Source organism: Apus apus, chromosome 3 (assembly GCF_020740795.1).
Source record: "Apus apus isolate bApuApu2 chromosome 3, bApuApu2.pri.cur, whole genome shotgun sequence".
Classification (NCBI taxonomy): Eukaryota; Metazoa; Chordata; class Aves; order Apodiformes; family Apodidae; genus Apus; species Apus apus.
In genome coordinates, this window is record NC_067284.1 from 31,250,274 (window position 1) to 31,267,353 (window position 17,080).

A 17,080-nucleotide genomic window follows, 5' to 3' on the forward strand; every position below is an offset into this window, starting at 1 on the left:
GATCAGTGTTGGTTTTGTACATAAGAAATCCTGGAATCTAGTTCTGGATATAACTTGTAATTCTTTGGAGTATGCTTTCCTGAAGTTCTAGGTCACGGGGCTTCAGCTGTGCTAGATAGTAGTAAAGTGTATTTTTCCCCTTCTGGCTTGGAAATCTGATCTCTTGTGCATTACAATTAATCTTCCCAAGCTAATAAATACAAACTGAGCCAGTAACGGCTGAGTAGAAAGGGTTAAGAGGTGAATTTTGTCTTTCTGCACTAAGACAACTTGTGCCACCACACAGTTTTAAAAGCTCATTGACGGAATGGAGCTGTTAGTTCCGGTTTTCTACAGTCAATCTAAATAAAGTCTGACCCTTATTTTTTGTTTTTCAGGCTTGTCTAACACTACCTTGAGCCAAATTCCTAGACTGGTTGGTGCTTTCTCATGGGATCCCTGTGACTGACAAAGGAGAGATTGTTGTGGTAGGCGTTTGCATTGACTGTCTTGACAACACTTGGCTGGGACACAGACAGATGCAGTTTCCAACGCAGTCGCTCTTTCATAGGACTCTTGTGCCAACAGGAGATGGGGGTGGAGGACGAGTGCCTCAGAGATGGGTTTTATAGTCTTTAGAATTGCTGTTGTATTCCCCCCATAAAAGTCAAAAAGGCATAGCCCAAACTACTACAGAGGAGGGAATTTGTCAAAGTTTGCTTTTAATTATGGAGCCCTAGAATGAAAAGGGTTGGCTCATTTACCTATTAAGTGGAAGAAAATAGGAAAATCTGCATTCTAGTTAACTTTCTTGCAAAGTACAAGGTGCAGAGAGAAGACTTGTTTTGGTGCAGTTCAGTTATGGTCTTTTGAAGCACAGTTTTACGGTACTGCCTAAAACAGGTTCAATAGGGTTTTATTGCTATATCTGTATATAAGGTATATGGAGTATGAATATTTTTCTCTAACAGAGCCTGTTTTGCTTTCATATGTGGTTCTTGATTTAATAGTTTAATGTCCCACAATACTACATTTCCAGTTTTAAACAGCAGTGAATCCATGCTCCAAGTAAGGGATATAAGTAATTTTCTTTTTTGAGGTGGCTACAGATCTGTATGTACTCCATAGAAAGCTGTTGATATATTGGATAAATGCATTTCCAGTTAGTAAAAAAACAAAACAAAACATTTGCCTTCTTCTAGAAGGCAGTAAAAATCCTTTTTAAACAATTAAAGTCTGTTCTTTAATCTGTTTGTGGTTTGGAAAGGATCATTCTATAAATATCACTAGAGCTGGAAGTGCTGTATTATGCTTACTCTAATACATGGCAATATGCACAAATAAGACATTTCTAGGTTCTTCATTTGCTTGAGCATATGATTTGCTGTTGGTTGCTTCCCATTTTCTCAAGCAATCCCACTTTCACTTACATGCATCTTCTGGAAACGTTGAGAACTCACTGGCAATTTTTTTTTTTTTCTTCTTTAGCTCATGTTCTTGGCTTAATTATGAAAGTGTAATATCTTCTTGCTTGACTTTTTCTGATTATAGGAAAAACCTCTTGTGAAGAAAACATAATTGTGCCCTCACTGGCTTGAACTTAAGTGTTGAGGTTTTTATATAGGAAGCAATATGGTCATCTTGAGTAACATGTCTTAATGTGAAGAAGTGCTGTCTAATTGTAAAGCTTGTTGAAATATTTTTTGTCTGAGATTTCTGCTCACTTTTTCAGTACTAAGTGAGAATTTTTTTTGTCACATCTCTTACTCATAAAAAAAAAACAAAATGGGGGGGAAAAAAGGACGAGATTAAATTTAACGTAAAACCAAAATATCTGATACTGTTTTCAGCATTCCCTGCTTAAAAAGCAAGCCGAGGTTAAAAAAAAAAACAACAACAAACAAACACAAACAATTCTACAGCTTAATTGCTTTATTTTTATTTTAACTAGTTCATTTTAAAATTTCCATGCAGAGGAGTAGAAAGGATTTCTTGGGTCCCAGATTGTGCTGTAGATTGTGTAATTCCTTTAATAAACTTTCAGCTGACAAGTAGTCAGTATTTCTGTTCCGTTTACTTTTGGAAAGCTGTAATAGTAACATATAATACACGTCTGATACTTAGAAACCTATAGAAAGTTTCTATAATATATTTACAATGGCCAGTTTATACATGTCTCCTTGTGGCCAATGTGTCTTTTTGTCTCAACTAATTCCTCTCCATTGTCACATGTTGCCCGGCGTCACGTGCAAGGAGTGACCCTATTTCTTCTTAATTTCCCTATGTGAAGCTAAATAAGCCAAGCTCCGTTAGCTTCCTTTCCTTCAAGAGTCCCACAGCTGTGGATTTCTGGTTTTTTGTGGACTTCTGTGATCAGTGCAAGAGCAGCTCCGACATACTGTGCACATACGTAGCTGAAATGTGCCTCGAGTTTTTGAATCTTTGTTGCCTGCCAACCCTATTTTGCTGAAATGGCTCTGAGGGATTACTGAAATGGAGCATGTCCTGGCAGGGATCTGTATTGGAAAATATTTGTGGCATACAGATGATCTTGAGGTATTTGTGTAATGAGCAAGAACATACCATACATAGTTCAAACTGTTCATACAAAGCAGGGGAATGCTGTCCTTTTATTTGCCTTGTCTAACAGGCAAGAGCCCACCACTTCCATCAGTGTGATAGCGAACATTTTGGCAGAACTTACTGATCTTTCCTAAGCATCTAGTGAAAAGCTTATGCCTTCCCATACCTGACAGAGGCCTACAGGAAAGCTGGAGAGGGTCTTTTTACATGGGCGTGTAGTGATAGGACAAGAAGTAATGGCTTTAAGCTGGAAGAGGTGAGATTTAGATTAGACATTAGGAAAAAATTCTTCACTATGAGGGAGGTGAGACACAGGAGCAGGCTACTCAGGGTAGTTATGGATACCTCATCCCTGGAAGTGTTCAAGGTCAGGTTGCATGGGGCTTTGAGTAACCTCATCTAGTGGAAAGTGTCCCTGCCCGTGGCCTGGGGGGTTGGAACAAGATGATTTTTAAGGCCCTTTCCAAACTGTTCTATGATTCTTCTTTAGAGATGCTTTTATCTTGTTCATTCTCATTAGAAGGGAGCAGATGGGGAAAGTTAGAGTTTACCGGTAAAAGGCAAAATTCTTCTCTAATGATCTACTGTTGGCTTGAAATTGTGGGGCTTTCTTATGGAGTTATTTATTTCTGTGTCATTGTTTATAACTTTACATAGTTATAATGTTCCATTTTGCTGTGAAAGGAAGCAATCAAAATATTTTGGCTTTGCTTTAGATAATGTTTTCTAAGTAGCTGTGTGTAACCTTAATGGCAGCTGAGACCTCTATAACTGAGTCAGTGTACCATCACCTAGTGACAAGTGTGCAGTGTGGATTCATAATTTGCAATATTATTATTTCTTGTAGCAGTAGCCAAAGGCATAGCTTGGCTTAGTGTATCACAGAAAACTTTGATAGCTAAAATGAAATTTAGTAAAGATGTAAATATAATCTGCCTACAAAAGTCAAGTAGCGTGTTTGCAGCCTGTGATGAGAAGGGAGAGCTTCAGAGCTGACAAACTCATCCTGTGGCAAGAGCCACAAAGTCAAGTTTGTTTTTAATAGTAGTTTATGAAACAGGATATAAAATTAAACCTATTCATTGGTTTTAGTCCACAAAAAATCTCCCTCAATAGCAAAGACAGTTCTGAAGGTTGGAAATTACATTTTGTAAGCAAAAATTTTAATGTAACTTACATCAGCTCATTCTAGAGCCATCTGCATGCCTTTGTTTATATGTGAGTTTCTGTGGCTTATGCAGAGCAACATGGAGTGGTTTTGACCAGGCAAGAGCTCTTCAGTCTTCTAGGTTTTTAATTCTTAGTTCTGAATGGTTGACTATTACTGTGGAATAACTTAGCATCCTATTGAAATAAATAGTTGAAAGTTGCATTTCTGAGGTTTTATCTCAAATACTGGAGTGGTTCTTCTTTTTTTTGTTGTTGTTGCTTGGTTGTAGTTTTTTTAAACCTAGTATTTTGTAGTAAATTCAGATTAAGAAGTTTTGGGGTTGTACTATATGCCAAAACCTGAATGGGATTTATTTTCCCCCTTTATTTTGCATGCTGTAGAACTGAAATCTGACTATGAATGTTTACTTATTGGATAGATTCTGTTCATATGTGAAATTGGCTTGCTGGATAGTTTCTCCCAGATACTGTAAAACTGGCCGCTTGTCTTGTTAAGAAGGAATTGGAAGTATCAGTGGAGTTGGGGATAGTTAATGTTTTTCCTGTTCAGATGCTGACTACTGCAAATGCACAAAGCAACAGGGAGAAGCTGTAGGATTCCAGTATTTCAATGTGCTGGAATGTACTGGCAATGTATGAAGTAGGGGAAGAGGCAAAGTCAAAACACTTGTCTGCTGGTGTGTATTTTGACCTTCATAAAGAAGTTAGGCAACCGCTGGATACCATAAGTTCTTGTAGCAATCGTCTGTCTTGTGCAGAAGGATCTTACTGCTGCATAACAAAGTCAGTTCCTAAGCCTTCACAAGCAGAACTTCCACATTTTCCACTTCTTTTGAGTGCAACTTACACAAATTCATTACAACAGTACTTGAGAAATTTTCATGCCACTGCCTAGATTAAGACATTACACTGGGGCCTCAGTTTTATCTCTGATCGCTTTCATTCTCCTCTTGGTATACTGATACTATCTCCTGCCAAGTTAAACCAGTTCAAAAGCTCCCTCCATGTTTGCTTTCATCTCAGTGTAACTGAATCTGCTTCCCACCCCAATAGCTAGAAATTGAGCTCTTTCTTCTTTTTTGTTTAATTCTGTCTTGCTTTCTGCATGTCTCAATGCAGTTTCACTTGCCTAGAAAATTTGCGGGTTGACTTGAAAACATCCTGCAGGTAAGAACTTCCAGTGGGGAATGAAGCTGCCAAAGAACTCTGCATCTCAGAGAGGACCAGTCAGCTTCATCCCTTTTACATCATGATAAAAGACTGATCTACAGCTTGCTGTAATAATTGGTAGTCCTTTTAATGTATCTGTCATAATTCTGATGTGCTGGTTCCCATTTCTGTAAAGACTAGAGGCTAGGGCTGAGGAATAAGCCGGCTAGTGACTGGTCTGTCACGGCACAAGCTGAGCTGTGCAAGCAAAGTAATATTCTCAGGGTCTGTGGAAGGAACTTCTCCAGGAACATGGAGTCCTCTCAAACCTCTCTACTTGCTGTTCCAAGCACAGCACCCACTTTTCAACCAGAGCACAAAGCAAATCTCTCCAGAAGAAAACATTTAATTTTGAGTATTAGTAGAGAAGGCAGGAGAGAGCGCAAAGTGAGACAGGATAATTATATTGCCTTATGCGCTATGCGCCCCTTTGCCTGCTTTTTCCATGGACAGTGTCTCCAACTGCAGGAACCCAGGCCTTCTGGTTATTTCATGCTGCTAGTAGGTATTGATGCATCTTCCTCTCAAACCACCTCAGCTGATTTAAATCTATGGTTAGAAGTGAAGTCCAGTTTGTCACTCAATATTGAAGTGTTGTGCCCAAGTACAAGAGTGCCCCAATGTTCAGTGAATGGGGCAATAGTTCTTTGCCCTGCAGCCTGAATTCTTACTCGAGTGCTATTTTTCTGTGACTATAATCAGTTCCTTTTATACTGTTTTGTGGCTATTTTTTTTCCTACTGAAGTTTTTTGATTGTCTTTATCAGGCATTTTTACAAATAGTCACTTCTATTGAATTGCTAACAATGACTTAGAAGCCCTATGTGGTCAGCTTATTCTTACATGCTTTTAAAACTTCTGTTTGAATGTTCCCTGTTCTGCACGTTCTTAACCCATTTTCATTCTTCTGTAGACCTTCAGTAGTGGGGTGTGGGGTTTTGTTTTGGATAGATCAAAAATGTGCCTGTAGTTAATCAGTTACTGACCTAGTTGCTTTGGTCAAATTCCCAAACTCTCCATTAACTCAACTGTGTGACTTTAGCCACTAGACTTCAGAGGCTTAAAGCTTATGTAGCATTGCCTTAGCTTAAATGCTGTAAGGTGCTTTAAGTCTGCAAAAACCTCCATATTCTCCACTTAGAAGAGTTTGGTATGGTTGAAAGAAACCCTGAATTTCCCATCTTCTGTTGCATTGTGTTGCCTTCCTTCCTACACTGCTCTACTCTGGCCTGTCTCACCTAAATGAGATCTGAAGCTCACCAAGCACCTTTGTTCAAGTTGTGATACTCTTGCTCCCATTTGTGCTGACTGGTGTAAAGAAGATGCACTGCTCTCATGTCTCCAATTTTTTGAACAAAAGCTTGTTTCAGCTCTTTTAGAGAAACTGCAGCCAACTTATCTACTCCTGCCTCTTGTTTGTTTTTAAAGTAGCACTGTTTTACTCTTGAATCTATTTAATTGGTTTCCTGCTGCAAAGAAACTAAAGGGCTGCTTTTGCCAATTAATTAGGGCAAAATACTTGATTAGTAGACAATGTAGATTTACCAAGGATTTCAGTAAAGAAGTGTGGGATACCTTTGGTTACACACGTGTTCTCTGGGGGGTTCTTTTCATTAAATATAGACTAGAAATTCAAAGATATTCCAGGGTTCAGTTCCTTCCCTTTGAAATTTCTCTTCCTGTCTAGTTCTAATATTGACAAACTATTTAATCAGAAAAGCATGTAGAGCTCTTAACTCCTAGCCAAGCACTTATTATCCTCTGACCAAAAAAAAATAATAAAAAAAAATCTAAAGGATTATTTCAGGCCTGTGATACAGCTTACTCATGTAATAGGCTATCTTTAGGAACATTAATAGCCATATTTTAAATGAAATTTCTATTATTGGCCTCTTAGATTGCTAGTTGCAATAAAGTCAACCAAGAGAGAGCAATCAGTTTGAGTTTGTTACTATGAATATCCAAAACCAAACCACAAAAGCTAATTTTAAACAGTGGGTTGCAATCAATGTTGTTTAGTTTACAACCTCTGAGCAATTCCTTTTCAAACATCTCTATTTTAAACTGGTATGTCAGGCCAGTGTGGCTGCTCTTTCACAGTTGTCTTAGCATAAAGCACTATGGTGGTCATTAGAGTAAATAGGAAAAGGTAACAAATACAGAACTTGCCAAAAAAGATTCATGTCTTAGTACAGTAGATTCCCTTTAAATAGGGAGGTATGTCTTAAGAGCTGAGTGGGTGGTGTGTGTGTTTGTACCATGTTACTTGGCTGGGACCATAAGGAAACAGCCTCATCTGTGGTCTTCCCAGAAGCTGAAAAGAAGGCAGACTTCTGTGGTTTGTCTTGTTTGGTTTGGGAAAGCACAAGTTGATCTTGGAAAGATTCCTGCTATCTAAAATGTTCAACATGTGGCCTGTGGAAAGTGTAGAACATGTTGCCATTTTTTAATTCAGCCTTTTTAATAATAAATGTTTACAGTAAAAAATTATTTTACTAAGGCCTTTCTGCTTCATTTTTTAAAATTGAAATAATGTTAAATGGTTGAGGTTCCTTCTGCTTTTGCAGGCTGCATACAAAAGCAAGGAATCCACAGGAGTCAGAGCTACTCAAATACTGTTTTTTTCAGACTTTCTGACACCCAAGTGGGTCTAGAGAAAATGGTTGTTCACTAAATTCAGCTACTCATCCATTTTTTGAGGAAGTTAACTTAGTACCAAGGATATTAAAATTAGTTGTTTTATGACTTGGTGTTGATGTTAACATCTAAAACCTGTGTTTCACTCTAGTATGCACTGTGCAAACAAAGTCTCTTTGCCACAGAGGTATTTGCAGTCTGAGGGTGATACAGACCCACTTCTGGGTGTCTTGCAGTATGGAGAAATACCTGACCTAATGTTTAAGGCAGTTTGATTACTATTAGTAGGCTGACTGTGTCAGTGCAGAGAAACCATCTGAGTATGTGTTAAGCTTCTGAAAAGGATTTTTTAGATGTAACTGATGTCCAAGTGAGAGGCTTGAAGTAGATATTTTAGGTAGGATGGGGCATGTCTTCAAAGAATTCTTAGCTGTTTCCTGGGTATTGCTTTTGTGGGACAAATGTCTATCATCTTTTAGATAATAGACTTGTGGAAGGAGCTCATTTTCTGAAATAGCTTAAGGAATATATTGTATACATCAATGCTTTAAATATAAGTGTTGCTGCTTTGTTTTAATGCCCTTAGGAAGTGAAATGACTTAATGCTGGTAATGTTAACTTCCTTTAAAAACCATTAACACTCACTGAAGAAAGCTCTTTGGCTGTTGATTTTTAAAGCTCTTCATAAACCCCTAGAATGATGAGTGCAAACTTAAGCTGCCCTAGAAATGTTTTTCCTCCTTGCCATAATAAATCTATGCAAATTGCTCTCACTTTTATGCTGCATGCCAAATCTGTCTGCTGGGAAACTGTGAAAAATAAGTGTGTTTTCCATCCTTGTGCCCAGGATGCTCTCTGCTAGTAAGGAGGTCAGCACTGACACCCATAAGAAGAGCACAGTGGTTTCTAGCATCTTTTCTGGCTGTGCTCATGAACAGGTAGGAGTTAAGGATTGACCAAAGTGTGGGAGACTTGCACAGAGCCACAGTCCAAAACTGTTTCACAAAGTGTGCTGCACGGGATATAGTCGCCGTGCCAGAACCAAGTACGTGTGTGCATGTTAATTTGGGGAAGGGTTTAATGTGGCCTAAGAGTTCTAAGATGCAATGCAAAATGTTAGCAGGAAATTCTTACCTTGTGAGTAGCCTGTCACTTTCACTACATATCAAATCTCTAGCAAAGTCAAGTACTGTCATCAAACTGGGTGTGTTTGTTGCTTCACTGTTACTGAAGTATTCCCTCTTTAGTAGGGTGAATTAGGTGGGTATGTAGAAGGTGTAAGGGCTACCTTAAGTACTTTCACTTTTCTCTTCTTAACAGCGCAGTGATATGTAAGACCACATGTTTTTTATTAATTGTATTTTTATTTTTATGGCAATTCAAATCAACTATGCTGTTATAATGTTAGAAAACATTATCTAAATTATTTTTTGATAGCTTATTCTATACCGAGATTTTCCTTTAATTTTTCACATCTGTTCCATTTGGGTAACTCAAAGCGAAGTTTGGCTCAAAGTTTGGGTAAAAAAAGCCAAGCCTCTTTCATAATATTGAAGGGTAAAAAACCCAAGAAATTCCTAATCAGTTCCATACTGTCCTTACTAAATGAATGAATTGGCAGGGAAAGCCACTTGCAAATGTAGAACTGCCAGTATTTTGTTCTTAAGGTGTTGTTATAAATGATGAAAGAAAAGCTACATTTCAAGCTCCAAAAGCATCATAATTTACTGCAATTAATCAATGAGTGAGAGGAGAAAACTATATGGAAACTGTAAGTATTAAACATGGCCCAACACCTATTGATTTTTAAGAGCTGTGCTCAAGAGTACAAAGTGGTATGGAGAAAAAACCAATAGCATTCCTCTGCATGTGTTCCTGAAATCAAAGGTCTGTAACTTACCGGTACTTGTTATCTAGAAAACTGTATTGTGGGCAGCCCTGAAGGGGAGGGCAAGTGTGAGGAGGGGAAAAAACCCCACCAACAATGTAGGAAGCACTACTATGCTACAGTAATATTACTGTGAAGGGTTAGAGCTAGGGCTGTCCTCGAGGGCCAATACATCATACCTCTGAAAATACTGCATTTGCAGTATTTTCTGCATTTCTCTCTCACTGCAGAGGGAGAAGGAAAACATTCACTCAGGCAGCTAATGCACTGCTGATCCACCCGCTAGCCTATGTGGTGTTGTAGGTACCAGCTGATGTCTCTGTCTCAGACACGACTAAACTGTGAGCTGCTTGGTTATGCAGAAAGCTTGAGGCAGAAGTGGTTATAATAATGTTCTTAACTCAGGTATTGTTCTAATCACTAGATCATCCTTTTTTTGGTGTGCACAATCTTAATGGTTCACACTGACATAAGAAGTTCATTGTTTGAAGGTTTTCCAAAGCCTGTGCTAAATGACTTAACTGGACCATCAATAAGAAGGTAGGAAGAAACCAGACCCAAGTGAGCATCTGTCCCTAATCAAGTGTTAATACATAATAATCTTTTTCTAAGTCCCTTGGCCCATGTGAGTGGCAGGTCTGTGCCAAGGCATGTGCTGGTTGAATGTCACATCAGATCATGGCTTGGAGGAATGTAGTTGAAACATGTGATGCTGTAATTTGTGAAAGGAAACTTGGGAACAATCAACACTTTATTCACAAAATTAGCATGGCTGAGATATTTATTACTGTGTTTAAAAAAAATGAACTGCTTATCTCCCAGAGATAAAACTTGTCCTGAGCCAGTTTCCTAGTAAGACACCCTCACCTCTCCTGTTTGGGTGACCTGTGCTACCTTGCCTTGGACCCTGTGGACTGGAGGTAGGACTGAAAAACTGGATTGTGATGCAGATGTGATGGGAAGAGGACAGGCTGCTTCAAGCAGGAGGAAATTAAAGAAACAGTTTTATGTATAGGAAAGGAGAAAAAAAGACAAAGGAAAAAAACCAGCAACTTCCAGGAGGATGCAGGGAAATGATCAATGGATTTGAACACTGAACAGACATACTTGAATCCAGAGTAAAGTTTGTCAGGCCAGAAGTTCTTTGTAAAATATCCTAGCTGATAGGTGTAGTTTTTATCATGTGAAGCATCAGATGATACGGAAGCTTTACTATTTGGTAAGAGATGCAGGAATTCTCAAACCGTTTCCTCTCTTGCCCCTGTTTAAGTTCAGTACTACTATTGAGAGAAACAGTGAGTAGCTAGTGCTATCAATCAGGCTAGATCCTGTTTGCAGGATGTACTGAGTCAGGCTTTATTGTTTTTTTCTCTCTCAAACACTGAGGGGGGCGGAAAAACCCCAATTTTTCTGATCTAAAATACAGTCCATTGCACAGTCCAGGCCATTGGATTTATTGTCAGGAGATGGAATTCTTCCAGAACATTGTAGTGGGTTTTTTCTCTTTGGGTATTCTTTTTTCTTTGGCTGAAGTGCCTGATACTAGACACAATGTCCCTCTGAAGGCCTTCCAAATCACTTTCCTTCCTCTCACTGAGTAGGTAGTTAAGGTGGTTGCCTTAGAAAATCTGCTTGGTTTTGTACCAACAGTAGAGTGACTGCCTTAGATAGCCTGAAACCTATCCTAGGTTTCTCCTTGTGCTTAGTCTGATGTGTGACAATAACGTGATGAGTTGGTATACCGTGATGTCTAATTCAAACACACTGTACTTTTCTGTCTTCTGAAGACTAGAGGGACACTTCTAGGTCATAATTGATAAACAGTGTGAGATGGTAGAATGGAAACTGACTTCTGCAGTCCAACATCTAGCTGGAGTTGCTGTTTTTAGGGATGGTTTTGGGAAGAGTAAAAGGAACATTTCAGATGGCTGTAACTGCTGCACAGAACATTTATATGATGGTTTACTCTTTCTGTGAAGAATCTATCATTTCTTGTTCTTCAGCAATATCTTCTTTCTAGTCCTATTGTTTGTGTGTTCTGTTGGTTCCTTTCCCTTTTAATATTGTTAGTGGAAGATAATTCTTCAGAACAAGGGAGGACTTCATGCTAATCTCTTGAGTGGCAGATCTGGGTTATGAGACTGGGTGCTTGCTGTCCGCACTGGGAGCTGTGAAAAATGCTGTCTTTTACAAATATCTGCTTGGAATGTTGTGGTTGTTGTTGTGTCATGGGAACAAAGAGAGCTGTGGGTAAGTTAACCAGACTTCACCCCACTCTTAATGCTGTTTTCAGATGCCAGCATATCTGCTGTGTGGTTCAAATGTAGCATAAGACGAGATGGTACTTGTGTGCTGCCATCCAGTGTGACCTGGACAGACTGGAGAGGAGTTGGGCAGAGAGAAGTCTAGTGAGGTTCAATAAGAGCAAATGTAAGGTCCTGCACCTGGGAAGGAATAATGGCATGCATCAGTATAGGTTAGAAGTTTACCTGCTAAAAAACAGGCATGGGGAGAAGGATCTGGGAATCCTGCTAGACAACATGTTATCTATCAGCCAGCAATCTCCCCTGTTGTCAAGAAGGTGAATGCTAGCCTGGGATGCATGAGAGACTGTGGCCAGTAGGTGGAGGGAGGTCATCCTCCCCCTCTTTTCTGCCCTAGTGATACCACATCTGGAATACTCTGTCCAGTTCAGGGCTCCTCAGTTCAAAAGAACTACTGAAGAGGGTCCAGCAGAGGGCAACAAAGAAGACTGGGGGATTGAAGCATCTCTCAGGATGAAAGGATGAGAGCTGGGACTGTTTAACCGGGAGAGATGACTGAAAGGAGAAGTTATAAATGTCTGTAAGTATCTAAAGGGTGGGTGTAAGGAGGTTTGAGCCAGATTCTTTTTAGTAGTGCCCAGTGGCAGAACAAGGGGCAATGGGCAGAAACTGGAACACAGGAGGTTCCATCTGAACATGAGGAATAACTTCTTTACTGTGAGGGTAACAAAGCACTGGAACAGGCTGCCTAGGGAGGTTGTGGAATCTCCTTCTCTGGAGATGTTCAAATCCCACCTGGATGCAATCCTGTGTAATGTTCTTCAGGGAATCCTGCTTTAGCAGGGGGATTGGACTACATAATCTCTAGAGGTGCCTTCCAACTCCTGATTCTGTGATTGTTGTCTTACAGCTTGGAAGTTGTTAAAACCTGAGCTGTTAGTTCACAAGTGTCACAAGACAGCAAGAGGGTTTGCAGAGGGTTTTCTCAGTCCTATGTACTTTGTTCCTTCATCTGAGACTTGTCAAATGCAGTGGAAGTACAGCACTAGGCAGTGCACCAAACATGCATTTTGCCGTAGTTGCAAGGAAAGACAATTTTGACTGATGGAAATGAGAGAATTGCTCAGTGGGTCTCTCCAAGTGTCTCAGTCAGAACTACGGCTCTGCTCCCTTGCTCATATTCACCTTTTTTCAGTAATATTGCACAGCTGTAAATGTGATTTCTAGCTTTAAGCTTCCAAGGCTTTTTTCTGCCCTTCCATGCAACAAAGAAAAACCCGCAGACCTCAAGTTTGATGTTACTTGGTTTTTCTGTAAACATAGCTCTTACTTTCCTGAGACAGTCAACTGTGAAGAAGGTAAAAACCTTGTGGTATGTTAAAGTTGCAAACTGCTCTTACTGATTTATTGCCAGTGTGGAGACAGCTCAGTATGCACTAATTAATCAGTTCTTGTAAGCAGAGAGGAGGGAAAGAATAGGGGGAAGCAAGGAAGAGGGGTGGAGGAGGAAAGAGAAAAATTAAAACAGGAAAATGTTAGGGCTGAGAGGAAAGGCATAGCAAAGTAATTGGTTTTGACTGTCTAAACATGTTTCTGGAAAACCATAGAATAAGACGTTAAAGTAGAGTGCAGTGGAGTTGTTTATGCCCTTGTTGCTACTGTTCCCTTCACAAGGTAGAAAATAGTTAATTCATGAGTCACTCCTCAGTGCTAGATAGTGTTCAGGGATTGTTGCAGCTGTGAGTTGCATGCCTAGGTTACATCTCACTTTGGTTAAGACGAGTCTCTTTTAGGTTGGCTTCATCTTACCTTACTTTAAGACCTCTTACAGATCTTGTCTGATTAATCCTGGGTTCCTTTCATTGTGGGGGAGTTAGGACCAGCAAAAAGACAAGGCATATGAGTGGAAATTTAAGATATTTTCAATCCAGGAGGTTAGTAGGTTACCTGTAGCCAGTAGCAGAGCTGTAGGTGGTATGACGAGCAGAACTGCCAAAACAGTCAGCGTGCCCTGAAGTACGTGTCTACAGCCTATGACTATAATGGGATCTCATAGCTGGAAAATATTAACATATCTTAAACATGGTAATTTGGCATGTTCTGAGCTGCCTGCCTTGGCTGAAAAACACTTAGCTGTGTTGCCCTTGGTGGACCCCTGGCTTTGAGCATGAATTCTGTTAACAAAGGTGGTGACCACAAGGTGCAGAATACTCTATAAATCTGAAAACTTAGTGACCAGCTTTTCTGGTAGAAGCAAAATCTGAAAACATTCAGCTAGGAAAATGAGTTTGGCTGTTTATGATTGTCTTCTGATAACCTAAAAACCCAAGTCAACAGGGTGTTGCTCTCTCACTCTGGAAAGCTCCTGGTTGTTGCCAGGATCTGCTGAAATGGTTATTTATATCACAACTCCTTTCAAGAAAGATTACACTGCTTTTGCTCTACTCAGCTGTTAGTGGAGAGTGAAGGGTTGGGGTTTTTTTCCTCAACTGTTGTTCCTTTGGTCATTATGCCTATAATGCTTTTCAATCTGAGCTTGATCTCAGAGTCTCGCTACTAGGGAGTATTGTCACACACAGCCGGAGATTTAGAAGCTGTCCATGATTTTTCTAATATTTTAAAATCTTTGTGATTTGATCTAATGAAATGAAGCTGTGTAAATTTCAATACATTTTTTGCCTTATATGATGTTAATTTCTCAGAAGAAACTAAAAAATGTTAGCCAGTTTTTACATTCACTTCCCCTAAGTTGTGACTTGTCCTAGAAGTGGTCCAGTAGATTGTTTTTTGCAGGGTTATTTTGCACTCGTGATGCATTTGTTCTCATACCTTTTATTAGTGAGAAAGCAGCTGTTGTGGTTTTTTTTTTCTTTGGCCATTGAAATGTTTGAATATGGTTTTCATGTATATATTTCTATATCACGTGTCTATACATGAATATATTAGATATTTATATATATTTAAAGTATGTTATGTATCAGTCAGGAAAGTAAAGAAACATAGTGCCTATTCATGGGGCAAACGGAAGTCCCTGGAATAATTTTTTCACCTCAGGTAGAAGCCTCTTTCCCGCATACTGTATTGGCCAGGAAGTTGAACTTGCTGACAGTGCTCTAATCCTTTATATGTTTTTTTTATCTCTTCTGGGCTCAGCCCTGGAATAGCTTGAAGGTAAGAATAGAGATGGTGAGCTTGAAGTTGGTGGTGTAAGGGCTTAAAGGCCAGATCTGAAGAGTTCACAGTAGATTGACACTAACTCTGCCTGCCAACTCTTATAATTGTAAAATCTACCTAGTGGGTGAATTTGTTAATGAATTTGTTTTAAAGAGGGGCTTTTAAATGGCATTATAATGCTGTTGTACATTTATGTAATAAAAACTGAGTGAAATACGTGGAGAAATTTGTATAGATGTATACTTTTATACATTTCTGAATATTAAGTGTACAAATCTTGCATATAGATATACCTTATAAAAAACATACATAAAATGGTACTATGAGAGATATGTTTAATTCATTTAGGAAGAAGGGTGTTGCTTCAAATTAACATAATTTTTTTAATTATGTATGTTATTAACATAACTCCTTAAGGCAGATGACTAAGTGTACGTCATTAACTAGTTTTCTGGTAGGAGAGGGGACTGAAGCCCTGTTTTAGTACTTAAGCCCAGCCCTGATCTAAAGCTGAAATTTGGATTCTATTGAAAGTTCTATTTTGGATCTTGCTTGATGAAAAAGACCCAACAGTTAAAGTGTGTTGTGTATGACTTTTATTCAACTGGATTTTCTAGTCACTTTTATTCTAAAAAAGCTGGTTATACATATCCATGAAATGTTAACTTGATGCAATTGCAGCTTAACTGTACAGTGTCAAGAAATACTTGAGTGCAGTGAAATGAGAAAAAAAAAATCCACATTTTATAATTTCTTGAATGACTTGCATGGAAGAAAGTTGCATTATTTCCTGCTTTCACAGTTTTTCAGACACTTGAATAATTTCTGTGTTCTGCAATTTCTTGAAGCCTGGAAAAAAAAGAATTGCTCTGTTCTTGACAAGACCAAGTCAGCTGCTTGTTCTTGGTTGAAAATGTAGTCTGTGTAGGTGTACCAAAAACTAAGGGTTACTATTCAGAAATCCAGTTTGTGTTCACTTAATGAATTAATAGTTAGGCAGAAATAATGAAAGATTCGTTTCCCCTCTATACCCGTCTTCCAGAATGTGTTAACAGTCACAGTTTAAACATATTGATATGTTGCTACAGCAAAAAGATTTCAGTTGCTTCTGTGTCTTTATGCAACGGTTCATTTTTTGTGTGGACGTGCACATGGTTGCAGAGTTAAGTAGTTATTAGTCAAGTTGCTGATTATTTATGAAAAGACTGCTCTGACCAAACAAACTATTACGAAAGCTATTTCCTGTGCTTCCTACTCCCAGCTTGTTTTGGGATGCTGTCCTAGGAAATGATAGGCTACTTTACTGCATTTATTGCAAATCCAGTACTACCAAATATGAACCACAGTCTGCAAAAATATATAAATGAGACTCATGTTAAATGCAGTTGAGTTTGTTTTCTGAACTGCTGACCAACTTGTCTTCTGGATTTCTGTGCCTCTAGTTCTGATTTTTCACACCAGTTACCAGGGCCTATGAAGTATTGATGTTTGTACTGAGTTTGGTAACCAACACTAAACCTCTAATGAACTAAACATTTATTGGAGTAATATTTGTTCAGTAGGGTGGATTGGACTGTAGTTTTGGACCTTTACTAGCTGTATTTCCTGGGGCCTCCCAGCAGGTAGCCAAACCACAAGGCAAAATTTTCTAGTGACTGGTGCTGTCACTGGTGCCATCACTGGTGCCATGCTTCAGCATGAAGGCACACCAGTACACATCTTTCATTGTTTTGCTCCTCTAGACATCCTTTCAGATGCCTTATCTCCTTGCTGTTATTTTACATCATCCCTAAAGCATTGCACAGCACTAGAACGCAAGAGGATAGAATCTGAAACCATGAGAGACCACAGCTATGAAACAGCAGGAGCCTTAATCTGATTTTGACAGAAGGTAGTTTTTTCTCTGCTGTAATGCATGTTTGTTTTTAAGAAGTTTAAGCAGCATGAAGCAATGTAGAAGCTTACTATTTAGTTGCAATGGTGTGCTAGATGATCATGAAGCAAGATCTAGCCTGTGCTTTGAAAGCTTCATTCCCTGTGTTCCTTTACAGGGATACCCAGCAGAGATGTTCCACTGGGATGTGGTAACTTTCTGTATGCCTTTACCAAGGCTTTACCAGCAACATTTATTCACATGCAAATGAATATAGGTTTTAGTTATTAAAACAAAAGACTAT

At 39.0% G+C, this 17,080-nt stretch overlaps 1 protein-coding gene across 6 annotated transcripts in view; it reads left to right on the forward strand.

Moving 5' to 3' along the window:
- RNF144A (ring finger protein 144A) overlaps window positions 1-17,080 on the forward strand; it is a 62,321-nt gene that overhangs the window by 16,575 nt on the left and 28,666 nt on the right. For 3 of the 6 annotated variants that reach the window (XM_051615158.1, XM_051615155.1, XM_051615156.1), the window contains exon 2: window positions 378-467. The exons of the other annotated variants lie outside the window; for them this stretch is intronic. The gene's annotated coding sequence lies outside the window, so the exon portion shown is untranslated. The remainder of the gene's footprint in view (window positions 1-377; window positions 468-17,080) is intronic. 6 annotated transcript variants of the gene reach the window in all.